This window comes from Strongylocentrotus purpuratus, unplaced genomic scaffold (genome assembly GCF_000002235.5).
Source record: "Strongylocentrotus purpuratus isolate Spur 01 unplaced genomic scaffold, Spur_5.0 spur5_scaffold_15, whole genome shotgun sequence".
Lineage (NCBI taxonomy): Eukaryota > Metazoa > Echinodermata > Echinoidea > Camarodonta > Strongylocentrotidae > Strongylocentrotus > Strongylocentrotus purpuratus.
Window position 1 is genome coordinate 25,349,401 of NW_022145600.1, and position 15,387 is coordinate 25,364,787.

Genomic DNA, 15,387 nt, shown 5'->3' on the forward strand with positions numbered 1-15,387 from the left:
TGAACCATTATCCCTGAAGAAATACAAGTATGTGACAATGCCCTATTGGAGAAGTCTCCTTTTTGTTCGAGTTATATTGATACAATTAATACATGAAATAAAAATAGGTATCCATCAATAACTGACTACCTGAATATTTTTCGGTGTATTCCTAAATTAAAGACATAAACACATGAGCATTGGCTGAATATTTTTCGTGTTGATACAATTTATTGTCTCCCGTGGCATTGGCCATCAATATTTTCTAATTGACTCGACCTCAAGCTTGAATCGATGTGTGGGTTCTCCGACCCGCACGACCTGCAATATCACACCAAAAAATAAGTCGATCGATTTATGATGAATGTATCCTGCCCCACAATCCCCACAAATCGAATACACATATACATGCTGTCCCATGTATTTAAACATTATTTGAACGAAATACACAGACAACGTGACATGCGCTAAATCAGTTTTAAGCATTTTAATACATGGGGAATATTGGTTGCCAATATTCATTCTGATGTTCACCGACGATTAATTTCTCTCGGGTGGTCTTGCAGGCGCTTAAATGTTCTTTTGTAATCTTTAAAACATTATGATTTCAATTCGTCGCGTTGAATATAAGTGATTATAAATACGATCACTCGATTTTTCTCAGCGCCACTCTTTCTGTGAACATTCATGAAGACAACATTAAACTGTCTCATCGTCGATTACATTTGAAGAAAGCCATCGCCCGGTTTGTGACGCGTCTCATAAAGAACCTATGACGTAGGCAGACAGTTGTATTGAAATATGGAATAAAGACATCTTTTTAAGATAACGGCCCTTCCCTCATGACGATTCCGAAAAATTCATCGATTTATTAAATCATCATAAAAGGGCAGAATTGTGGATGTTTCCCTTTAGATTATTCCATCCTCTGTGAGAATAAAAGAAATGTTTAGGCATAGAAAAGAAGAAAGAGGGAGATGAGGGTAGAAATTGAGAAATGGGAGAAGTGAGGAGAACGTGAGCGAGGAATGCATGGGGATCGTGGAAGAGGGAAGGGAAGAGAAAGAGAGAGAGAAAAGGGGATGGCTCAGATTAATTAGATATAGAGAGATAGAGATTATTTAAATGGGGAGAGAGAGAGACAGAGAGGGAAAGAGAGAGAGACAGAGAAAGAGAGAGACAGACAGACAGACAGAGCGAGAGAATTTCACTGCTGAGGAGAACAAAAGTTGGTAGGGAGTGAGATGGAAGATTGGAGGGATATACGGGAAAGTAGGGGAGAGGGAATTAGAGAGAAAAAGAGGAACACTATCTAACAATATCTAACAATATCTAACAAATAAGATTGGGGGCACAACACAATGGAAGACATGAACAAAATGGAGAGTGGAAGAGATAGAAAGAAATAGAAAGAGAGAGAGATAGAGAGACAGAGAGAGAGAAAGAGAGAGAGAGAGATAGAGAGGGGGTGGGGGAGTAAGGAAAGCAGTTGGAGCGATGTACATCGAAAAGATTATTTCAAAATGTTGGACCCTATACCCTTGCCATTGACAAAACTAAACGCACAGGAAAGTTACTAAATCATCATGAAAATGTATACTGTTGTTTCCTGTAAAGATAACGGCAGATAAAAAAAAAAATATATGTTCTAGACTGGCATTTGTATGCCATGGTGAACTATTCAGATCTGTTTGATTTTTTAGGAGAAAGAAAAGTAGAATTAATTGAATTCGCGTCCTCATTTCAGAATCCGTTTTCATCCCAGCAGAGTGATTCCTAATTGGCCCCTGATTACTGAAATGCCACGTTCCATTAGTAAGACGAAGAATCAACGTCAATAAAAATGATTATTTGGTTTCTATTACATTTCTGTTTGTGAAACTATCTTTATTCCCGCTGTCATATATAAATATATTTCCTTAATGATTATTAACGTATTTTCTAGCTTAAATTATATACATATAAACCTAAAGGTTTCTATCTAGTTATTACTTCAAGATTATGACATCTACATGAATATTCTCAATAAGATAAGCGAATTTTGTTTTCTTCTCTTTTTGTTTGTGAGAATTTGTTCTTGTTAATTTTTTCTATTAAAAAAAAAAAATCTTTCACGTGGATGTTACAATTTTTTCGAGGAGGGCAATGACGTTACCACTTAGTTAAAAGTAGTGCGATAGACTATTTCTCTTTATCATTTCCCAGGGCTTTTTACGTCTCCCAATCTGCCCCACTTCTCTCTCTCCTCCCTCTCTCTTTCTCTCTCTCTCTTTCTCCCTTCTCTCTCTCTTTCTCTCTCTCTGTAGTCGCTATCCCATCAGCCTTCCGGAGAGAGTCTCTTTCCCCGAATTGTTGTTTAGCATCGCATCTTTGTACTCACGAAAAATATTTAACCCATATCTTAGTCGTCTCAGTGATCGTGTTGATATGGCAGACACAGCGATACAAACTTCAAATTAATATCGGTCCAATTCCTTACAATCAGTGACAAAATATGAAGAATATAAACCAATCACAATCACGGTCTGATTGTGATTGAAAATTTGCGGTCACTCGAAGAGACAGGAACTTAAAAAAGATGTATGCTTAAGTATGCATACACCCGTCACTGCTTTATATCGCACTCGTTGATCAGTTCATTTGAGTTAAACAGCTGGTAGCAACAACATGACCTACAAGTAGGATGTACTGTAGCAGGAGGGGGTCGGGAAGGGGGGGGGGGGGTAGAGTATCTACCTAACGAAGAGTTACGTTTCCTATTCACTAACCTTGAAATTGTAATATGTATTACATTTGTTTTCATTCGACATTGGACATTCGAGAAACTATGGATTTTTTCCCGATTTTCAAATCATTTTTTTTTCTCTCTCTCTTTTCCCTTTTTTTCCAAGAGTTTCCGTTTTTTTTCTCTTTTCGTTATGTGAAACATACTTTCGTGTCATCCCTGCATCTTTCTCACCTCATCATCTGCTCATCTTTCTCTCTCTCCCTCTCTCTCTCTTTCTTCCTCTCTCTCCTGGGTTTTCTCTCTTTTTTCCAATACCCTCATTATCCCGCAGGCGCTACCTTGAACAATCCAGCGCTAACATGCCAATTATTTCGATTGTCTGCGATCAATAGAAATTACACACACAACTCATTCGTAATTTAACATCTTTAGTTCCTTTGCAGACAATTTCAGGGGACTCCCACCCCCCTCTCTCTCTCTCTCTCACTCTCTCTCTCTCTCTCACTCTCTCTCTCTCTCTCTCTTTCTCTCTCTCTCTAAGTATCCTCTCTGCAATGTGATTTCTATCCTCTCTATACCCATCTCTTGCTCTCTAATTCTCGCTTTTTTGCCTGTTTTTGAACCCACTCTCTTCCCTCGCCCACACTGCTTCGAATCCATCCTCATTTGACCTGTGTCTCTCGCCACTTTTGGTGGAATATGAACATAAACATACTTCGCCATACTCGCCATTTATCGTGATGTTATGTTATCAATGGTAAGCACATAATGCGTACTAAAGGAATTATACTCGTTCTTTTCAATTTCCAGAAGTGGTTAAGCTCGAAACGTGCGCTGAATTGAAGAGGCACGAACGTGACTGCAGTCGTTTGCGCAATCACCCAACGGATATATTTGTGGTTTTTGAGGATTTCTATGATTAAATCGTATTCTCTTTACTTGTTCATGCAGCTGTACTTATCCCTTTTCCTAATAATTCTCTATTTGAATGATTTTATCGTTCCGCTGTTCGTTGTAGTTGTTTTTTCTCTCTATCTATATATCTCTTATTATCTATTTTTTCTCTCTCTTTCTCGCTCGCTTTCCTATTTTATTTTTCTGTTTTTATGTACATTTTTATTTCCATCTCTCCCTACATCTTACCATTTTCCGCTTTATATATCTCCACCCCCCCCCCTCTCTCTCTCATGCTGTCATAAAGATCCATTTATTTACTTCCGACTTGTTATCTCCCTCAGTCGGCTCTACCTTTCTCTAATAAATAACCACTGGTTTTCTTTCACCCCACGGTCATGCTACATAAATGTGACGGAGTCTAAAATAGCACTTACCATTAATGATCAGAACGGTTTTTATTCTGCATATTGCCCTATTGTGATGACTGTAGATGACAAGATCATTTAAATTCGATGTGTTCATTCGATTACAAACTGTTTATTGGCATTAATATGGATTTAATTAATATGGCCACAAACGTCGCCTAAGACAAACGGTTCTAGGCCTCCCCAACGCAAGAGCAATTTGTTATGCTCGTAATTTGTTATTAAGATTTGTTTAACCATGAACCCATCTGTCGATATAGCTGGCGTATTCATGCTAGGATGGGGTCGGTCAACGCCCCTTCCTTTATTAGACCCTTAACATCAACACAATTTGAAAGGGCACTCGGATGTGTCCAGATAAATGCCACCGTCAGGGTAAGTCTCCCCTACATCTTCAAATAATTCTCGACATTTCACGGGTAACCCCCTCTATTTATTTTCAAGGACCAATAAATCGATCCGTTAAAGTGTTTTGCCATCCTTTCTCTTTAATAATAACCCCTACAAGCATGCTACCATCCTTTCCCCAGCCTCCTTATTAAAATAAGTAAAGAAGGCCATCTTTTAAATGCATTACAAAGATACAGCCGGCTGGTCACTTCAAGGAAATGCGTGCCTTAATATGGTCACTTATTAGCGGACAAGTGAGTGACCAAACGGCAGAGGATACTTACAATGTTTGCTGACCAAACGGTGACTTGTTCAAAGAAGCTAAATGCGAGATATCCAATGATAGATTAACGGGGCAATTCAACATTTGTCATGAGTTAATTCGTATGAACAATGGAAAACGAAAGAAACAGAATGGCGAAAGTTTGAAAATAATCGGAACAATAACATGAATAACAAGAAAATTATGAGTGTTATTAGATTATTAGATACATGCAAATCATACATTGGTAATTATGTCCAGGGATAATGATGTATAAACGGATACCTCTACCCTTTTCGTGCAACAAAATTTACTCCTATTGAAGTCCTACATTTGGGAAAATTGACATTAATTTTAGTCGTTACGTTTGTTGAAACGGAGGGGAATTTAATCCGTCACTACATCACAATGACATTCACGATTTAGCCAATTTCAAATTCCCATACGTATAGTGATTACAACTTATACAATTCTAAACTTTCTTACGTTTGTATAATTTCGTTTCGATTTTCACTATATTCTCTGTCTGCTTTCTATTAGAATAGTTTCTTTGTTAGGTTTGTCTTTAGATTCTGGTAAAGATGAAGAAGAATGGTTGAGCTTTCTCATTCTCTTTTTGCCACTCTGGAAGACTATACAATAGGAGTGCCCCCTATATTAAAAAACTGCTCTTCAAATGCCATCAATTTCTAGAATATGACGGGGAAAAAGTGAAAAGTTTAGACCCAGCTTGTCTCAAAATCCATAATCAAACAAGTCATGAAAATTGAAAACACACAAAATCGCAACAAAAAAACAAGCAAACAAAAATGAGATATCTTGCAGAGATTTAAGTGATTGCGACTTTCATTTCAGACAGGGGTAATACATCCATGAATATTTCATTATCGTGAAAATACATTTGAAGAGAAGGTTGAGTTCAGGGAAGAGGTGAAAAATTATTTGTGAGCGTTATCATTGTTATTATGGAACTGTGGAAGGACATCAGATATAAAATGTTTCCTGAAAAGCACGGCTCTTCAATTGCGTTCATTTCCTAAATATGGCATGTTAAAGCATACAAATCGGGACGAATTTTTATGTAGCCCCATATACATCTTTCCGTGTACAGTGCTTGTAACTGTACCAAGACTTGGCCAAATTTCTTATAAATTTGATGACTCCAGAACTTTGCAGTACACACCAATACTTACATGCTACATGATCAACTTTTTCGGATCCATTCCATACATTTTCTTTCACAGTGCAATCGCATGACCAGAACTCAACTTTTTATTTAAGTAGAGGCACTCAAGAACTTTAGATGATTTCATATCAGGTCTAGATAATCCTACAAATGCACTGATAAGCTCTACTGGATCGAAAAACGTGTTTATTCAAAACTTGGTGTATGATAAAAACGTGCATCTACATTGAGTCTGACGAAGCATAGAGCTGTATTGAACATAAGCTCCCCTGCTAGGCATTTATACTGTCTTTGGGACTTCAATTTCCTTTCAACGTTGCATGAGAATTGAATTGCAATACATTTGGGAGTATCTGACGACAATCCAGGCTTAAATAGCGAATATTGTTTTCAAAAAAGCTCTTTCTATCATACTTTTAGCACCCTATTCATGGTTTTTATGTTTCGTTCAACAACAACAAAATGAACAAGCTTTAAGTTGGAATAATGCATAATGTTAGAATTTATAATTGGCAGAGTAGTCGTCATATTCGTAAAATAATATGAAATATATCCAGCTATACAGCTCGGGATCAACATGATAACAGAATAATGTTGTCAGGTCCTTTATGGAATTGAAAGGGAAGTCCACCCTAATATAAAGTTGGTTTTAATAGAAGCAGAAAAAGAGAGAAACAGGTCAGTGAAAGTTTGAGCAAAACAATTTTGCTCAAACTTCAATTTATTTATTCCCTTCATTTCTCTGCTTGTATATCCCAACTTAATATCAAAGTGTTCTTCCCCTTTAATTATAATAAGAAAGTCTCAAGGAATTCGGTAATCGCTTTTCCCCAACCATTTATCGTTGTTTTCTTCATTCATTAAGCGACTGCAAAACATTTTTTTCAAATATATTAACAAATATATACCATGCTTGTCGACACAACATATTGAATCTAGCGGAATTATGGGTAAATTATTTATTTCCTTTAAATCACTGTCCTGATCATGTTTATGTTCGAAATTGATCCACATAAGCATTTGCCTCGTATTCAAATTTTTGTCACAAATGGACATACATTGTAAAACATAATTCTCAGATATTTCTTATTCTGTTGAATTGAGGTGAAAAACATAAATACATCTTTACGGGTGGTCAAGGCGAGGGAAACGGATCATTTATTTGGAGTTAACGTATTTACCATGTCTAAACCCCCAAGCACAGGCAAGGCGCCTAATATTATTGCAGAGTCACACAGCTCATTGCAATTTCCTGAAAATGATTTCTGAAGTCACCGGGGATCGGGGAGGTCACACTGCATATGATTTTCAGACAAAGAAGGGGTGATCGAGTGACAAGAAAGGTTTGGGGGGGGGGGAGTAGTAGTGGGATGCGATGTCCATCCTTGGCATCATTGGTTGTTGTGTGTTAGGGTGTGAGGAGGTGATCGCGATAAAGAGGGAGAGAGGGGAGAGATATAGAGAAGGAGAGAGAGAGAGAGAGAGAGAGAGGGAGGGGTATGAGCGTGACAAGTGGAGAGGTGGCGTAAAATAAAGCACGGGTGTCAAAAAACTGTTCCGCATCGCCACCAACAGTGTTAATTAGAAGGTCTAGCCAGCAATCTTTAACCTTGACGACATTCGATTACCGCAGCAGACGACACCCTAGGGACATTACTACAGCGATTCGGACGTGGTATAGTTCAAGACGAAGTCTGGGCGACAGAAAAAACACCTGGTGTATTCTAAAGACCATTTTAGCCTAAGATGAATTACGAACTAAGATGAATTACGACTTGGCGTCTTCACACTAAATGGAAGTTAACGACGTTTAAATCTTACATCGGTGATATTTAATATCCTATTAGGTGGATAACGAACCCCCACATAAATTGTCGTTTGAGTTGGTACTAAATCAGAAAGGCGTCGTTATAGCTATAATATGCATTTGAGACTTATTACCGGTGGCTTTACTCAATGAATTTTAATCTTGAAAAAAAAGAAGTGATACGTTTATCTTGCATTCTACATCAAGCTTAATTGTTTTCTCATAAAATGTTCTTAAGCACGTACTCAAGCATATGGCGACTATAACTTTATTGAGTCAAAAGTATACAGTTTGTGCGGCAAATGTAAATGAATGTTTTGTCAAAGGATGCGGTTGGACTCGAACCGCGAACCATGTGATCCACAGTCCGGTGACGCACCCATTAGAATACGGCACCTCCACGATCACAATGTACTTTACATTTTGTCGACAGTGTAATGATACGGTCACAAAGGTTCGTACGAACGATTATTTCGTACGAATCTCCCTGTTTTTCCATTGTCTTCCCGAATTTCCATTGTCTAAAAATCGTTCGTACGGCGTTCGTAGCAGTTCGTAATGGCGTTAAGTTAATAGTTCAAAACCTGTTGTCTTGTTTACAAATGATATTTGACCGGACAGACCTGTAATAACATATTTACGTGCAATCTACGTTAGATGTGAAAATGGCGTGATATTTTTATTTTGTTAATAAATGAGAATTGCAAATGTTTTTAGTGATGTGTTGTTTAGATATATTTCTGTTCTTCATATTTATCAGCAAATACCTGTTGGTCATAGAGAGTCATATCCTCTCCCATAAAGAATGATGTTTTGTATTTGTTTGTCTGCAGCTGCTGCGAGGCTATGATTTGCTTTATAGATAGGGCTCAATGTCATACAAGCCATTCCAACATGATGCTCTCTAGGCTGGACATTGTAATAGCTGGCCTCCCACGATAATAACATCTGTCTAACCTCAATGGAAGGTTGCTCTCCTTTTGAATCGTATTTATCCAAATGATAACATGCTCTTTCTTTATCGTGTGACCTTCCATATCATCTTTCACTGAGTACACATTTTAGAACAAAGTTAGTAAAAGCAAATTTTCATTAATAAACAAAATCATGAATCAACAAGTATTACAGTCTTTACGATTGATATGTAATCTCGATATTATGCCGGAAGAAAACTGTATTGATGACAGGTGCCTTAGTGTAGTTCAGTATGTTTTCACTGACCTGGGTATTGAATGGTGTTTGTATTTAATATGTTTTGATATTTGTCACATTAAATGCACGAACCACCTGATTAGTTTATATTTTCAGTTGGTAGCAGTGGTTATTGTGAAATTTTAGAATACCTTAGAGAGTCGCAGACGGTTCATGCATTCTAGCAGGACAGGATCCCACGGGAATAGAAATTACAAAAGTAGAAAAAGGGTTGCTGAATATTAAAGGACTTCTCTCTCTCTCTCTCTCTCTCTCTGAAATAGAGAGACAGCTGAACGAGTGTGTGGGAGAGGAAATCACTGATAGAGAGAGAAATTTGAGTACATTATTCATTGTAAGAACCCAAGAATTAAACATGAAGGATAATCGAATATGGGTATCAATTTAATGTAATGCCCAAATTATGTCACAAGTTAAAGATTAATATTCAACTTCCACTTTTATATATTATTACCCCGGTCATCGGATTCAGGCGTGCCCGTAACAAAATGTATGCACATTCTCCACTCCCTGGGGAGCATCAATTTAACAGACGCTCAGAATGCAGAGTATTAAAAGCTATATTAACTTCGCATCCTACCGGGTACCCATTTAACATCTTGGTTGAGAGTGGAAAATGCAGATTAACGTCTTGCCAAAGGACGCTAGTGTCGGGCTGGGATTTGAATCCCGTACCTTGTGATCTGCAGTCGCGTGACTTATCCACTATAGTCTAGACTACAACACCTCTACAATCAACTCTACAAAGGAAAAATCAACTTTAACCCTTTGCTTACGGGAACCTGGTGGTCCCTGTGTTAAGCCTATTGGACCTATACCATTCAGTAGTCAACGGGTTAATAGTATAGCTCTTTATATAGCTTGACATATATTGCAACGATTATACTGCTTCAATATACTGCTTGCATCTACTTTAGTTAATGCGACCGCAGAGCTTACAAAATTGAGCCGTTGTGTTATTTGTAGGTTGTATCCACGTCACACTTCTATTGTATCATAATTATGCAACGGATCTCTTCCATGTAAGCTCCGGGTACTGTGATAGAAAAACAAAATCGTTCAAATAGCTTTTTTTATTTGCTTTCAAAGCTTTCCTCTTTCCAACTGAGCATATCCCAAAGATTAGCCTATATCCCACGAACCAGCTTGCAATCATCTCGCTTTGATATGGACCAGTCATTGCTCAAATTGATAAAGACTGATAACTTTCCACTGCCAGGACTGTGTTTCAAACTTACGTGTCTGCTCGCACACTCGTTGTCAAAGATAAAGACCAGTTATGGTCATGCGATTGCATTGTGAAAGAAACGTTGTGGAATCGATCAGAAGAGGTTAATCATCTAGCATGTAAGTATTGGTGTGTACTGCAGGGTTCTGGAATCATCAAAATGATAAGAAATTTAGCCCAGTCTTGGTAAAGTTACAAGCACTGTACACAGAAAGATGTATATGGGACTACGCGACACGTGCGCGACACGTGCTTGATATCTATCAGGTCCAAATAGATGTAATAATTTACCAAATATCAATTAGTAGGCGGCTTCTCGGCAAAATTTGTATCATCACGTATTAGTAAAAATATATTCTTTCAAATGATTGGTAAAAAGAGATTCTATTTCATTTTTTGAGAGAGGAGCGTAATATAAAACTGATCTTTACCTTTAACACGAAATAATTACGTTTGTCTCCACACACAAACCCGATTTGAAGAATGCTTCTTTAATAGAAAAAAGCGTGGGATTGTCAAACGTGAGTTTAAGAAATAAAAACCAAGATAATGTGTCCAGTAGCAAGGCTGTTTTGATTGCCACGTCTGCAAAAGTAAGCCTCAATGTATTAAATTAACCATTTAAAGGAAGAATCACAGATTGAAATTTAACAAAATTCAAATGACATGTTAACTTGCCTTCCACATTGTTCCTTGTAACAGTCCTACAGCTAATAAAAGAGGTACTACTAATTCTACTACTACTACTACTACTACTACTACTACTACTACTACTACTACTACTACTACTATTACTACTACTACTACCACTACTACTACTACTACTACTACTACTACTACTTCTACTACTACTACTACTACTACTACTACTACTACAGCTACTACTAATACTACTACTTTTACTACTACTACTACTACTACTACTACTACTACTACTACTACTATTACTACTACTACTGCTGCTGCTGCTGAAATACTATTGTAATATTAGACGAAGTGTGGTTGAGGTGGTGGTGGTAGTACTTGGAATATTCATGATTTAGAATATTTTATGTACTTGAGGTTACCAAATATTTCGAGTACTTGAGATATTAACCAAAAATGTTGTTATTACCATAATCATACAATTTATATTACACATGTTTACATTCATGCCTGTCTCACGTTACAAAGAAAGAAAAAAAGGCTGGTATATCAATTTCAGTACATAAAGCAGTGTACTGAAGCGCTTCGCTGATTTTTTTTTAAACGGAAACTTAGTGTTTTAATTTTAAAACGGAAGTTGAGTTGAGTCTTTATCAGGTCAAATATATATTCCATTTGCTAACGCATGGCTTACTTTGGTTTACCTCATACATCATGAAGTGATCTTCCATACTTTAATGACACCAACTGTGTGCATGAAATCCATCACAGACCGCATATAGAAACCGCACCCAACCATGGAGTGATGCTCAGGATTCGGATTCGGTCTGAGAGTAGTTTGTTTTGAAATTTTTGCCTCCTCTAAAAGGAAAAAAAAGAGAACTTAAGACAGCGATGGAATTCTAATTCCTGCAAAGTTTAATAAAGTTTCCACTGAAGCCGAACTTTTTTGCACATAATAGTGGATATCTTTGACTTTACTTTAACAGAATTTTATGATAAAATGTTGTAATCAAATTTTCCAAGGGTAGGGACGGGAGAATATCATTGTGCGTCCCCGGGAGAAGGCCTTATGCATGCATGGCCACAATGTGTACATTTTTAGGAATATTTATTTTAAAAGTTTTGACCTTAAACTTTCATTTCATGTACAACCGACTTCAGTCTATTCCGGGTCTACATCATGAAGAAAGTTCTGTTTCTATTCCTGTATTATAATTTCTTTATTCTTTCACTACGAAAAAAAATTGAAAAAGAAATTTGACGAAATATTTTTTCAACTTTTTTTTTTCTTTGACACTTTGCTAGATGATGATGGCTTTAAAAAATGCAGTTACGATGCCCTACAAAAAATTATAAATTAGAGCAGCCATACAAAACGTAGAGAAAACAAACGTATAAGTACGTATCATGATTTCCGGATTAAATGTACCGAATGACAAACATAGTTTGCGTCAGGAATGCCATCGAAATGCGGAAATGTCAAATTTGTGATTAATAATTATGATTTTAAATATAAGCAATGACCTTTTTATAATAAGGAAACGATATCTGAAAAACACGTTTCTAAAGCTTGAGCATTCCTTGTCGTCATTTGTCTTAATTGTTTGCCAACCGCATGAAACCAAGTCAAAGAACAGTGTACTCATGATATATATATTCTAAAGACATGACAATTCTGAAAAAGGACCCCCCCCCCCCCCCCGTAGAAAAAAAAAAACACAATAGGCGCGGGTTCAGGCTCCCGAAACGATGACTGCCAATCATAGTATCTTAAATAAAGCAGGCTATTGATTCACTATTTCAGGTGTTTTTAACATTAACGTTGTTGGGAATCAAAGGATGTGTCAGGACATTGGGAATGTTATAAACCGTCATCAGTCGCAATGCACAACTCGGGGTCTGATGTTTGAGACTATAGACCGCATTGAAATACACCCTGTACAGCGTCTGCTCCTGCTTCATGACAATTCCCCAACGTCGTTTCCTATGATTAGTTGTTATATCTCTATTTCATTTTCAATGTTGATTTATCTCATCCGGGAAAGGATAATTCCGGTGCTATAAATGTTTTATTTGTTGTCGTATAATAAAGTAATACAATCCTAGTATATATCTAAGGCGTACCGCTTTATCAAATACCAAGATGGTCAACAAACATTTTAATCGGTATCCTCAAAGCAAATAACGCGTTGCCAAAACTCCAAATAAACTCAGGAATACTTTTATATGTATATATACTTCAGATGGTCAACAAACATTTTAATTAGTATCCTCAAGGCGAACATCGAGCAGCCGAACCCCCTTTAAACTTTATATTGCCTAATGGTTGTCTCATCTAGTTCGGCGGTAGAAGGGAGTTACAACGACGAGCACCAATAGGACGAAATACTTGATATTCCTCGAACGGTATAGTTTAAGGCAAATTATGAATATTTAAGATGTGAATATAGTAAATCTTAAGGTAAAATTGTGACCAAACTTTAACATAATTAAACATTATAATCAAGAGATAGATATATTTGAAAATATTTCTGCTACTTTAGGATTATTTTTCTTCGGAATTATCATAGTCAGCTTTGTATAGCTTTGAAACTGTATTCTATATTGAAACACAATTATAACATGAAAATTTAACCTTAATGTTCGATTCCCCTTGCACTATCATAGTTATAGGAAAAATGTATTATTTAACAGAAAAGGCATTGTTTGAACTGAGAACAATCCTGCATGATGTTCTTTACACAAATTCACACACAAAAAATCCACATAAACATAATAATCATAGTCAGAATAAAAAGCTTTCAAAACTAATAGTATCTCCAGAATAATTAGTCAAATAAAATATCAAAGAATAACATTTTGAAAGTTATGTTAGAATCTAGGCTACAGAGCATAACGAACTAGCATGAATGGGATTGTTTTGACATTCCCGAAATTCTACTTGTGATCAACATTACACCTTACAATTTAACTCATAAACAAATTAAGTTTAATCAGCTTAAATACTTGTCAAGACTCTAAAACCTTCCTTTGTATCTAGGTTAAGCATTTAACAGTCAAATACAATTTCCGGAAATTACATTTTACCGTCATGCTCGACTCTTTCTAGCTACGCAGCAGCATGGCAATGGCATGAAAGGCATTGTTTTAACCGACCGGAATCCTACATGCCGACGAAATTCAATGAATATAAAATCGATTGCACTCCGATGCCCTTTTTAGCGGCTACCGGAAACCGATTAAGGGTTCTTAGTGCGGATTGATTCGATAGCGTACGGGTAATGATATCAAATGGGTCTATTTTACAATAGAAAAGAGAAAGAGAAGAAGAGGATGATAGATACAAAAGATACAAAGAGTCGAAAACAAAGGGGAGAGTGGGGAGGAAATAGGAATGGAATGAGAGCTAGAACGGTAAGGGAAGATAGAGGGAGAGTGAAAGAGAAAGAGAGAGAGAGAGAGAAAGAGAGGATGAGGAACAGCGAGAGAGACAGAGGAAGGGACAAGATGGAGACCATTATGTTTGCGTGGGTGCTTGTGCGTGTGTCCGCGGGTGTGCGTTGATTCTCATGAGTCCCTACATTGTTATGAGACAGATAGGGTCATTTTAACACCAGAATCTATGTCCTTTCTCTCTTTTCTTTTGTATTAATATGGGGATATTTTCAAAGGATTGAGTACTTTTGGCTCACTCATGCTATATTACTAAACATTACAAGGCGCAATTACAATATTCTATTAGCCACATAATGTTGTTACGGGCTATGTTGGTATTAGGTTTAGTTTCTATTTTTGAATAGTTTTTGTCAAGCTAAGAACCTATATACCTAAAGGTTGTCCTGGATACTACTACTTTACTGCTAATGATGATGATAATAATAATGATAATGACAATAATAATAAAAAGCGCTCATGTATTTCAGATTTGACACTCCTGGCGCTCCACTGTTGTAAGTTGGACTTTAGGCGTTTTTAAGCTACTCCATTTATTTAGTTTTGCTATTTCACCCCCTCCCCCTTCTGAAAGTAATGCCAAGAAAAATACTATTGAAACTCTAGCTTCCCTAGTCAGGGTAGCGATTTTTGTTACAAATGAGAAAAATGTGACTGAGCAAAGTCATAACATTGGAAAGTACGGCCATGAAGGAGCGTTTCCATTTCAACGAGTCATTTTCCTTTGGCAATATCAAGATTTTTTTTTTTCCTGACGTGTTTTTGTTTTTCATTTCCGTTTTCAGTTAATATTCGGTACACTTATTTGCACTCTTTGTCAATTCTTTGAATGTTAATATGCCATTAGTACTTATCTAAATGTATACATAATTTCGTGTGTAACTTCAAAGCATTACATATAATTTGAATCTGTCATCTGTATTTTGTATGGTTGAAAGGGAAGTGCTGTAATACGAAAAAAGACTTTTACCACGATCGACCGCTCTTATTCCTTTTCTATTAAATAAAATGAAACATGTAAGTGTAAATGACTTGGGGCATTTGTTCAGAGCCTACTTATAATTTTAGAAATAATTTCCATGCCTTTCCCATCTAATTTTGTCTGTTGTCAGTTTCAAGTACCCTGCCATCAATCTGTCCATTAAATATTCATGTTTTTTCTTTGCTTTCCT